Source organism: Montipora foliosa, chromosome 8 (assembly GCF_036669935.1).
Source record: "Montipora foliosa isolate CH-2021 chromosome 8, ASM3666993v2, whole genome shotgun sequence".
Classification (NCBI taxonomy): Eukaryota; Metazoa; Cnidaria; class Anthozoa; order Scleractinia; family Acroporidae; genus Montipora; species Montipora foliosa.
This window is the reverse complement of record NC_090876.1, coordinates 43620591-43630590: the sequence shown is the minus strand read 5'-3', so window position 1 is coordinate 43630590 and position 10000 is coordinate 43620591. Positions and strand designations below refer to the sequence as shown.

The following is a 10000-nucleotide window of genomic DNA, read 5'->3' as shown; positions in this document are numbered from 1 at the left end:
AACTACAAACAGCGGGTTACGAACATTTTCATTTTATTCTTGACGTTTCGTTTGGTGCAACATACATTATCAGAAGTGACGGTTAAAACTGTTGAAATCCTCGCTACTGGAAAGTCTGACTTGCAGTGTAAAATTAAAGAATCGCTATCAACCAGGGACTTAAAACCCTCTCTTAATGAAAACATTGGTAGTGAGAAGCTTTTTCTTTATTTATTTCTTCCGGAAGTATCAACTACCGGAAGTTACGATTTTGTTACAATACTTTGTAACTAGTCACCATTGCCTCGCTCAAGTTTTAATTTTTGTGTAACAGTTTTAACCCGTCACTTCTGATGATGTATGTTGCAGCATACGAAACGTCAAGTATAAAATGAAAATGTTTGTAACCGCTGTTTGTTTTTTTTTTCCTGCTGAAATTGAAATGACCAAAGAGCAAAAATGTTTATAAACTACATACATACGAAAAAAGCTGGTAGTTTCTTGCACATTCCTAAGTAAACGCAGCTTGACTTAACTTTATGTACAGTAAATTGCTGTTCATATCACAAATTTGGCGGAAGAAGCCATCGTCTTCTGATTCCAATTACAGCGGTTTTCGAAAGTAAAATTTAGGTGGACGTCAATCAAATGTTTCCATGACGAATACAACTGCCGCTAAAAGGACAGGCTCCAGTTGTTCAAAAGGTGGATAACGCTATCCACCGGATAAATCACTATCCAATGGATAGCGCAATTGATTTCGCTATTACTTATCCACTGGATAGTGACTTGTCCGGCGGATAGAATTATCCATCGTTTGGAGAACTGGGGCCTGGACTATTGTGATGGAAACATTTGATTGACGTCTAAGTAAATTTTACTTTTGAAAATGTATGAAAAATGTCGCGCTGTGCCAAGAGGCAACTCTATTATATTAAAAACTAGAACCAGACGTTGTAGGTGCAAGATACTGGCTACTCAAACTTGACTGTTTGCGAAAACGAAGAGTCCGCAGGTTTCTCAATGTAAAACATCTTGAAAATGACGCATTGATCAAGGTTTTCGAATAAAAAAGTCTTTTGGTTTATTTTGTGAAGTTTGTGCAATACTTCATAAGTTGTGCGATTTCTCATGAATTGTGCGATCGGATACGATTTGAGGTCGATTGTGCGAAATCGCACCATCGCGTAATATCAGAAGCCCTGTAAATAATAAAGACCGTTGAGCTCGGAAAATTTTTAATACAGCTATGAAAAAAAAAATCCAGGTTTAGGTACCCTTTCTAATATCATTTGCTGCGTTGTTTTAGATTTTGCACATGCTTAGTTTCCATGGTAACTTCAGTGGTACTTTAAATAGAATAACTGGAATAAAACTGTGCTTCTCATCCAGTCAGAATCGACAAGACAAGACAAGACAAGATGATTTATTTAACTCAGCTCAGTTTCACACATTATATAGGTTAAATTTACATGCCTAGTTTCCATGGTAACTTCAGTGGTACTCTAAATAGAAAAACTAGAATAAAGCTGTGCTGCTCATCCGGTCAGAACCGACAAGACAAGACAAGATGATTTATTTAACGCAGCTCAGTTTCGCTCGATATATAAGTTAAATTTACATATGCAACAAAACAGAGTACAGCTAAGGTGTAACAACAAAATAGGGAGCGAGTTGGGATCATCCAAATAAAGCAAAGGCTAATCTAAAGGATAACCCCTAAATCGAGTAACGTTTTTGAGTGCATTACAGCTCAGAATAGATACGCATCGCAGATCTGTACTAGGATTTGATCTACTATCTATCGTAGAATAATTGTTACAGTACTTAAATCTAAAAGAGAGAGAGAGGGTTGATAATCATTAAAACACGTGCTAGCCTTCCAATATAACAGGATCTTCAAAATTCGAAGAGCTTATGACCAAAGCCTTTCCTCTCCTGTACATGCACAGTAAAGAATTAGCAATTAAGCAAGAAAACCAACTAGATCGTAACTGCATCATTTCATACCATGTGGACACGGCTGTTACAGTTGTAGAGGGTCGCGAACTGAGTTAAAATGTGGAAGATTCTTGTGACCTGGAAAATCAGCAGACCATTCTTCATCGTGTGTTAGCCCATTAACTGCAAAGCACGATGTCTTGAATGGTGAAATTTATAATATCATGCGATCTAAATTATTGCTGCTGACCACAATGACTGAAATGTTGATGCAAATGAAACTTTCACCAAAAAGTTGAAAACGTGATGCAAACGTTTACGCTAATCCTGGATGAAGTTAATCGGCTTTCGAACAAATGGGCCCAGGTGCGATTGGCTGGATTCAGAGCGCCCTCGCAACTGTTTAATAGAAGGACAAAATTAAAACATTCATCAACAGTTACTAGAACAATATAACCTAAACACAAGTTAAGGCGCAATAAGATTTTTTTCCCAAGCATGCCAAAGTCATTACTGATAAATAAAATCTATTCTGTGCTACTACAACAATAGCGGAGCGCCTCGCGCGCACGCTTGAGAGAGCGGAGGCCATAGCTAAGAAAATCAGGTAAACTATCCCACCGAAAAATTTTGCTAGTGACGCCAGCGTACGCCCGCCCGTGCACTCTTTGCGGGGGAGGGAAGGAAATCAGGTGTCAGCCCGTCGGGGTACGGGGTATGTTATATTTTCCTGGCGGGAAGTGTGCAACCCGTGTTAAACTGCTTTTCTTAATAATAATGGAATCTTTATTTGTCTTCGAATATAGTTGTAAATCTCTCTACGTATAGGCAATTAACAACTGGCTTCTTGAAATTGAGTGATATACTTGTATACTGTATTTACAAATGAATAGAAAAATACAATCATGTATGTATATACTACAGTTTTATTAAGTCTGGGCTATCCCAAGTCTTATTTCTACGACAGAATATAAAATATGTTGCTCTAATGGCTAGACATATAATTTTTTTGATTATATAGTGTTGTTGCGTTTTGTCAATGCCAATGTCATTCATAATTTCTAAGAACGTAGAGCATTCGTTGGAGAAAACACCAAGGGAGCTCATGGAAAGGTTTACAAATTTAACACATCTGTAGTTACTTCTCATGTCTTTGACCACGTTCATGTATTTTTCTTTTTTGCGTACTGCATTGTTTTTAAGGTTAGATCCGAAACTAACCGTTAGTTCTAGAATAAATAGGCACTTGGACTGTATTAGGAAAAGAAGATCTGGACGATAATTTTCACCAGTTATAATTGAAGGACTCGGAAAGCCATTGACATCAGCATAGAGTGAAGAGCGATCATTAATTACAGGTTGAAGTGAGTTGGCAATGAAGTTGAGAATTGAGTCGTGTCTCCAGGTGAAGCGACCAAGGTAATGTTGACAACCAGCGACAATATGCAGGTGTGACTCAGGGTTAAGGCAAAAGGAGCAATCAGGACTTTGTGATAATCCCCATCTTGTCATATTCTTACGTGTAGGAAGGGAGTTGTTGATGTAGCGAATGGTAAAATTTTAGATGTTCTTGGGTAGATGAGACTGGGAAGACGACCAAATAGAGTTAACAGATGACAATGAGTGCTTGATAACATTTGTAAAAAAGAAACCTTGAGATGTTAAGTGGTGTTGCAGTTTGTCTTCTTGATTAGAACGGAAGTCTTTAAGAACTTCCTTGGTGGATTTGAACACATCGTATTGAATATTGGTGTGACTGCTTGACGACTTCCAGAGATTTTTTAGGGAATCATTCCGTGACTCTTTTAAGGAATTGCGGAGAACTGTTTTGCACTGAGTGAATTTAACTGAAGGAGGACAAATATTAAGGCCAAATTTATTGCGTTCTAGAAAACATTACTCAGTGTTTTAGATATCGGGATTTCAAGCCATTTTCGAATATAGCCGTTCACTATAGAATCAAGATTTCCTACTATCCAGGTTTTTGATATGTCATCTACAGTAAAATAATAATAATAATAATAATAATAATAATAATAATAATAATAATAATAATAATAATAATAATAATAATAATAATAATAATAATTAATAATAATATGGCGGCCTAGTAGAGTGGACGTGGGACTTGTGTCTCCCTGTGTTTTTCACTTCAAAGGCAAGCCCAGCTTATATGTAGTATCTAGATAAGATACTTTGCTACTGTTTGGTAACAAACAAGGTGTCTTAAAGCGAAATCCACACGACAATAATTTTGAATTTTATTACAAGGCATTACAAGACCAGACAAGACAAGATGTCAAAACGAACTGGAGAAGAAAAGAAAAAATGGACATCACAAATCAACATGGATTTACTTGAGTTCAAAAGGAAAGCAAAGCTTCTAGTGGCGTCTAAAGACGCGCCGAGAAACGATAAAGGAAGGAAGAAAGGCTATATGGCCGTCATGAAAGAGCTTTGGGAAGAAGCTGGGTATGCTGAGTTGAATCTTACAAGCCAAAATTTACGGGACAAGGCGGCTAGTTTGGAGAAGACCATGGGAAATGTAATGGAAACGATTACAAGTAGAGGCTACCGAATACTCTTTCAAAATGAATCTCTTTTGTTCCAGTTTCGCTTAAGACTAAAAATATCCAGCCCCAAACTGCTTCGGTCAGACCAACAGCAAAATCAAGGCCGAAAATAAGTCCCCGCAATAAACGGTTCAGAAGTCACTATTGCAACGCAAAATAACGACAAAACTACACAGTGTTGAAGAAAATGGCATTTTAATGCAATACCATTCGATAAACATCGAAAAACTGCCGCAGCGAATAAAAAATAAATTTTCAAATATTACATACTAAATTAGATGGAGCGTTGGAGCTGATTTTAAAATAATTGTTTCTCAAAAGTCCAACGCTGTTGAAAGCAATCACAGTGATGAATCAGACATTAGAGACATATACATCACGTTTCTGGAAAAACATTTTTCGGCCAAAGTATGCTGATCTTGTACAAAGCGTTCAAAGTTACCTTATTTACCGTTATGTTGCCACTTCGTCGAAACACTTCTCTTTTGCCAATACGGCCGTTGATAACGTGGTAAACGCCACTTTAAACCTTGTTAGGCGCTCAAATCTATCCTAAATAGAAGTATATAGAATTAAAAGAGAAAGAAAGATGAAAGGTAAGCAGAAAAAGAAAATGGCTCGAAATTACCATCTGCTAAGGAGAGCTGAATCTTGGAAATGTTGTCGCGTGACAACGATCATTTCGGGTTCATTTGTCCAAACGGCGGCGGAATCCAAACAAATCCGTGAAATATAAGTAAAACAAAAACAATATTTCTATCACCAGAAATCGTGAAGTGAAACAGTTTTAGTTGTTCCTATTAATGACGATAAATTCAACCGAAGCTAGTCTCCAAGTGCTTTGAATGTGGGCAGCACATATTTTGTTACATTTCCAACGGATGTTATGGGTCAGCGCTTGCAGTGGTCAGCGGGGTTACTGTTATGTTGCCACTTCGGCGAAACACTTCGCTTTTGCCAAGACACCTAAGTAGAAGGACGTAGAATTAAAAGAGAAAGGAAGATGAAAAATACGCAGAAAAAGGAACTATCTCGAAATTACCATCTGGTAACGAAAGTTGAATCTGGAAAAGACTGAAAGACTGAAAGGAATGGCCCTTTTAGTATGTAAGGGATGGCAAGATGAATAGAGTAGATGTTGGTGTTTGTCTGTAGGTTTGGTGTAGAGGTCAGAAGATATACTTCCGTCGTTAGTCAAAGAGACAATTACGTCAAGGAAAAGTATGTTAGTATAAGAGTGCTGAAACGTTTTATAGTCATTTAAACAGAAAAACTTCTCTAACCGTCGTACCGTCTTGGCCGCAGCGTAGTCACAACAACCTCGTTCCCAGGGTCTCTCATCTTACCTCACCCTGGAGCTCTAGGGGACGGTAAGATGAGAGACACTGGGAGCGAGGTTGGAGTCACGAGTGGACGCTTCGGGCCGGTGGTCTATTGCAAAAATCTGACCCAATGTTCTTTTTTCGGGCGAGAAACATTCATGTCAATGTTTGCCTTCAAGGAAAAAAAAGATATTGGAATACTGTCGTCCCCGAAGACGAGGAACATTAATCTTGGTTGTGAAAACTGAGTTCGTTACTCTCAAGAATTACGTTTTTTTTTCTCAAAGCGCTAGTATCTGGCGCTATAAATTGAGATTCAGTCCTTAGCACTTATGCGGATTAGCCTCCAGTCGGGTTTAGTATTTCCTTGGACATTAAAATATCGGAGAGGACATCATAAAAAAAATACAGGAGAACGGTAGGATTTTCCAGTCAATGAACGTGCCTCACTCATTTTGCAACTTCATTTTCTAAATTGCTTTAGTGATCTCTTTCCTGCGGAACTTTCCTTTGCAGAAAGAGATTCTAATGACCTATAAAAGGAAGGAACTGTAGATTGGATACATTATAACATAACTTGTTTCCACAAAAGTATTTACGTATTTAGATAATAACCAATACACTACGCACATCTTATCATATAAACTGATGTTGCAAAGTCTAACATTGGACCACATACCATGCACTCAAACTCTTGCGCAGTAAAGTTACAGAATGAGATCACTTTTTGCTGCACTCACATTCCTTTACAAGCTCTGAAACCTTGGCTAAAAGGTCTCTTTTTAGATCTCTAGATTTGTAAGGTATTTCGAAATACTCGCACATGTCTTTCAATATACTAACATTGAAAGATGGAAGCTTGTTGCAATGATGATAATCACAAACATTGTAAACCTCAAATATAATTGGATGTTTTAAGCCCAGATTTTCTATGACCTCTTCAACAGCATGACACTGCTCTCCAACTTCGTCACCTTCGTCATCCTCTTCGCTCGTGTCAGCCCCGTGCCAACCCTACTTTCTTCTCGGAGATGCCAAGCGAGAAAAGAATCCTTGGACTTGCAATTTTGTAAGCCAATCTTCTCTTCCAAAAAGCCTTTGGTTATCATGGGTTCTTGCATTGCGCATGTCCTTTGCTACCTGTTCTGCGGAAACTTTCTGTCCAGTCTTCTCTCCTATGTCACTCTTCTTTGTCAGATAATCCTTTACCTTTTCAGAAAACTGAGAAGAACCACTTCTGGCCTTCGCCAGAGCCCAACCCATGTTTGCTTCGGGAACAGATTCTTCGCTGTGAGTACATGGTTGGTAATGCTGTGATTGACGTTCTTCAGTTTGCACTGTTGCAAACATAGCAACCCAGTCTCGCTTTAGCTTGTCATACATATTATGTTCCAAAACTGCCGGTTTGTTCGGTACCACATGCTCTCCTACATCTAAATGAAGTTTTAAGTCAGCAGATCTCGCAAACGTTTTTATGCAGCCAGGCTTGGGACAAACAAAACAGAAGCGCTATCAACCGAAGTTTTCTTCTCTGGTTTAAGGACTCGCGACACGCTTAGGGACTGTGCAATAATTATCAAGAAGGGGGGTCCTAAAATGAGCTTCACCAAAGGAAAAATTAGATAGGTCCCCCCTCCAGCAGCGTCAAGATTAGCTCTGACCCTCCCTCACGTTCTCTCAAAATTATGATGTGCCCCCACCCCCACCCCCCCCCCCCCCTCTAACCCGTACCTTTATTCACCGTACTGCAACGCATTCCACTGCGTCGTCAGGGATGAAGAGCACCTCGAAACTTTGTTCTTCATAATCGTCAATTTAGGCCCCCCCCCCCCCCCCTCCTGATAATTATTGCACAGTCCCTTATGGGAAATAATGGCTCCTTGGTAATGAGCGACGGCGATTTCTGCGGTTGCACAATTAAAGACTTATAGGCAACAAACTTCCCGGAACCAATCCCATGGCATCGCCAGACACGAATGCCTTCAAACTCAAAAGAGACGTTGCGAAATTTGCTAAAGCCTTCTAATTTCCTAACCTCAGCGTTCTTGTTTGATTCATCTACAGAGCATACCGCTGCAGTTGTCCCTTTTACCTGCCGTTCTTTCAGCGGGATGTCTATATCATTGGCCGTAAGGATAACATGACCTTCGTTGCAAAAAGTTCTTATGGCAGCTTTCTACACCTTAATCACAGATGGCCGCCAACCTGGGACGAGCGCGCGGCCAAACATGGAATCGAGGCGTTTTGGGATAAAACTTCAAGATCATCGAAGGAAACCACAGGCGGCCCAGAGTCGGAAAGTAAACAATTATAAGGATTTGTATGGGAATCTCGATAACAGACTGAAAAAAATATTTACCCGCAAAAGTTCTCAATAAAAAAGCCGTACTTTATTGTCATGGTGAATTTCTTGCTTTTTGTGTGATTTTTTGCCTGATTGAATGCGATTTAAGCGACTTCTCAAATTCCCGAGTCGTCACTCTTCCCTAAATAAAGGAAAGGCTGGCAACTCATTTCAAACTTACCGCAGATCTCGCCGAAAAAATTCACACTTCTCCGGCATCAGTCACGCTCAAACTCCGGCGATGGCTACACAGATAAATTTACTTCCCCTTGACCAAGTTTCAAGGTCCAGCGAGTATCCATTGCTGAGAAACAGCGAAAAATATTCAAATTTTCAAACTCCTTCGAGGCTCGCTAACAATCAATTTTGACACGGCTGGTCAACGCTTCACTGAGCCTCCATACGGTGAGCGCAAACCTACGCAAGTGTACCCATAGTTAGGCAGAGCAAAACAAATCCCAGACTCGTCCCCAAATACCCACCTGGGGTCATGTTCGAGTTTCTAAATCGGCGAACGATATTAAAAGTTCCACACTGAAACCTTAAACACAGCTCCCATCGCTTTGGTTGCCCCACCGCATGTTATAAATCCGGATTTTCATGGAACTCCGTAAAAGCCGATATTCCCGGTTCCTCTTTAAATGGAAGAAATCCATCGGAGCTGAAAAACGACGAGTTACGTTTTTGGCTTAAATGCCGTGATGATCCCGCCCAAGGTTTACGCAAAAAAGCCCAACTCGTTAAGCGGTAAGCTTGTATTGTTCGATCGATGCATCCATTTGACACAATAACCTTTGAAATTAATATACTCTTTTGTGTTTCTAAGCAGTAAGATAGTATTCTTAGATCAATGTTTACATTTGACACAATCAACCTGTAATACTCCTTTGCTTTTCTGAAAAAAGTTGAAGAATACATCAGTCAAGGAGTCCTTGACTGATGTATTCTTCAGCATCGATCGAACAATACAAGCTTACCGCTTAACGAGTTGGGCTTTTTTGCGCAAACCTTGGGCGGGATCATCACGGCATTTAAGCCAAAAACGTAACTCGTCGTTTTTCAGCTCCGATGGATTTCTTCCATTTAAAGAGGAACCGGGAATATCGCTTTCCGAAAGGACTACAGACATAGTTTCACTTGTTTCCTTCGATGATCTTGAAGTTTTATCCCAAAACGCCTCGATTCCATGTTTAGCCGCGCGCTTGTCCCAGGTTGGCGGCCATTTGTGAATAAGGTGTATTGGACACAAAATACGGTCACAAATGTCCTTGCCCTGTTGCAGTTCAGAATGGTCAAAGCGTCTGACCGAAATTCCAGTGCGTTCCCCGATACTTCGTAGAGCTGCGATGAGAGAGTTGTTATGGTAACAACCCGCTTCATCTGAACGCAAATACACTTGCGAAATTGAAGGATGAGTAGACTTGTACTTGACAAGCAGATCTTCTAGAATGGAAGCGACTGCATACCAGTCTTGTGTACAGGAATCAAACAGATGAGCATACGGTTGCACCTCTACTTCTTTGCTGTTTTCTTCTTTAAAGATGACACTGCTTACGTGCCAACTTAGTCCACGTTTCTCAAACCACTCCGGCTGTTTCTCTGTAAACTTCAATTGCTGAAATTTCATTGCCCAATCCATTACAACGATTGCTTCGGAGGTGGTCAAATTCTGTAAGCGGTCCTGTTTTGCCTTTTCTTGATTGCATGACCTCAGAATGTGCGCTTTCCAGTCAAGGATGCTTTGTTTTGCTTTCACAAAATCGTACAAGATATCTTCTTGGTGATCTTTGCTGTAAAATGCAATGCACTCGTTTCTTATCTGGTCTTCCATTTCCCGCAAT

At 39.9% G+C, this 10000-nt stretch overlaps 1 protein-coding gene across 5 annotated transcripts in view; it reads right to left on the bottom strand.

Annotated features, from left to right (window-relative positions):
- LOC137968980 (nuclear envelope integral membrane protein 1-like) overlaps window positions 1–5364 on the bottom strand; it is a 24674-nt gene extending 19310 nt beyond the window's left edge. For 2 of the 5 annotated variants that reach the window (XR_011116641.1, XM_068815489.1), the window contains exons 1-2: window positions 5122–5364; window positions 4936–5045 (exon numbers count right to left, since the gene is read on the bottom strand). The gene's annotated coding sequence lies outside the window, so the exon portion shown is untranslated. The remainder of the gene's footprint in view (window positions 1–4935; window positions 5046–5121) is intronic. The other 3 variants (XM_068815490.1, XM_068815491.1, XM_068815492.1) reach the window with 3 other exon arrangements.
- Between the last annotated feature and the right edge of the window lie 4636 nt (window positions 5365–10000).